Source organism: Arachis ipaensis, chromosome B3 (genome assembly GCF_059453495.1).
Source record: "Arachis ipaensis isolate K30076 ecotype BB chromosome B3, ASM5945349v1, whole genome shotgun sequence".
NCBI classification, from domain to species: Eukaryota; Viridiplantae; Streptophyta; class Magnoliopsida; order Fabales; family Fabaceae; genus Arachis; species Arachis ipaensis.
This window is the reverse complement of record NC_142438.1, coordinates 87,180,640-87,182,928: the sequence shown is the minus strand read 5'-3', so window position 1 is coordinate 87,182,928 and position 2,289 is coordinate 87,180,640. Positions and strand designations below refer to the sequence as shown.

Genomic DNA, 2,289 nt, shown 5'->3' with positions numbered 1-2,289 from the left:
TTGATTTTAAAATTTTCGAAAATTACTAACCTTTTTCAAAAACTATTTTCGAAAATCACTAACTCTTTTTCAAAAATCATTTTCGAAAACCCTCTTTCTCTCTCATCTCCTTCTATTTTATTTATTTATTTACTAACATCTCTTCCTCACTCACCAAAAAAATCCGAACCCCTCTCTCTCTCTGTGTTCGAATTTTTTTCTTCTTCTTTTCTTCTACTCACACAGGGACCTCTATACTGTGGTAAAAAGGACCCATATTATTATTATTTTTATGTCCCTCTTTTTCATATGAGCAGGAGCAAGGACAAGAATATTCTTGTTGAAGCAGATCCAGAACCTGAAAGGACTCTGAAGAGAAAACTAAGAGAAGCTAAATTACAACAATCCAGCAAGCACCTTTCAGAAATTTTTGAACAGGAAGAGGAGATGGCAGCCGAAAATAATAATAATGCAAGGAGGATGCTTGGTGACTTTACTGCACCTAATTCCAATTTACATGGAAGAAGCATCTCCATTCCTGCCATTGGAGCAAACAATTTTGAGCTGAAACCTCAATTAGTTTCTCTGATGCAGCAGAACTGCAAGTTTCATGGACTTCCATCTGAAGATCCTTTTCAGTTCTTAACTGAATTCTTGCAGATATGTGATACTGTTAAGACTAATGGAGTAGATCCTGAAGTCTACAGGCTCATGCTTTTCCCTTTTGCTGTAAGAGACAGAGCTAGAGTATGGTTGGACTCTCAACCTAAGGATAGCCTGAACTCTTGGGATAAGCTGGTCAAGGCTTTCTTAGCCAAGTTCTTTCCTCCTCAAAAGCTGAGCAAGCTTAGAGTGGATGTTCAAACCTTCAGACAGAAAGAAGGTGAATCCCTCTATGAAGCTTGGGAGAGATACAAAGGACTGACCAAAAAGTGTCCTTCTGACATGCTTTCAGAATGGACCATCCTGGATATATTCTATGATGGTCTGTCTGAGTTATCTAAGATGTCATTGGATACCTCTGCAGGTGGATCTATTCACCTAAAGAAAATGCCTGCAGAAGCTCAAGAACTCATTGACATGGTTGCTAATAACCAGTTCATGTACACTTCTGAGAGGAATCTTGTGAGTAATGGGACGCTTATGAAGAAGGGAGTTCTTGAAATTGATACTCTGAATGCCATACTGGCTCAGAATAAAATATTGACTCAGCAAGTCAATATGATTTCTCAGAGTCTGAATGGAATGCAAGCTGCATCCAACAGTACTCAAGAGGCATCTTCTGAAGAAGAAGCTTATGATCCTGAGAACCCTGCAATAGTAGAGGTAAATTACTTAGGTGAACCTTATGGAAACACCTATAACTCATCATGGAGAAATCATCCAAATTTCTCATGGAAGGATCAACAAAAGCCTCAACAAGGCTTTAATAATGGTGGAAGAAACAGGTTTAGCAATAGCAAGCCTTTTCCATCATCCACTCAGCAACAGACAGAGAACTCTGAACAAAATACTTCTAATTTAGCAAACTTAGTCTCTGATCTGTCCAAGGCCACTGTGAGTTTCATGAATGAAACAAGGTCCTCCATTAGAAATTTGGAAGCACAAGTGGGCCAGCTGAGTAAAAGGATCACTGAAATCCCTCCTAGTACTCTCCCAAGAAATACAGAAGAAAATCCAAAAGGAGAGTGCAAGGCCATTGAATTGATCACCATGGCCGAACCTGTAAGGGAAGAAGAGGACGTGAATCCCAAGGAGGAAGACCTCCTGGGACGTCCAGTGATCAATAAGGAGTTTCCCTCTGAGGAACCAAAGGAATCTGAGGCTCATCTAGAGACCATAGAGATTCCATTAAACCTCCTTATGCCATTCATGAGCTCTGATGAGTATTCCTCTTCTGAAGAGAATGAGGATGTTACTGAAGAGCAAGTTACCAAGTACCTTGGTGCAATCATGAAGATGAATGCCAAATTATTTGGTATTGAGACTTGGGAAGATGAACCTCCCTTGTTCACTAATGAACTGAGTGATCTGGATCAACTGACATTGCCTCAGAAGAAACAGGATCCTGGAAAGTTCATAATACCTTGTACCATAGGCAACATGATCTTTGATAAGGCTCTGTGTGACCTTGGTTCAGGGATAAACCTCATGCCCCTCTCTGTAATGGAGAAACTGGGAATCTTTGGGGTGCAAACTACTAAAATCTCATTAGAGATGGCAGACAGTTCAAGAAAACAGGCTTATGGACAAGTAGAGGATGTGTTAGTAAAGGTTGAAGGCCTTTACATCCCTGCTGATTTCATAGTC

The 2,289-nt window shown here is 40.1% G+C and overlaps 1 non-coding gene across 1 annotated transcript; it reads right to left on the bottom strand.

Annotated features, from left to right (window-relative positions):
• Positions 1–822: 822 nt before the first annotated feature.
• LOC148571466 (small nucleolar RNA R71) lies at positions 823–930 on the bottom strand. Its single transcript, XR_015880336.1, has one exon. It is a non-coding gene; the product is annotated as a small nucleolar RNA R71 (small nucleolar RNA).
• Positions 931–2,289: the final 1,359 nt, after the last annotated feature.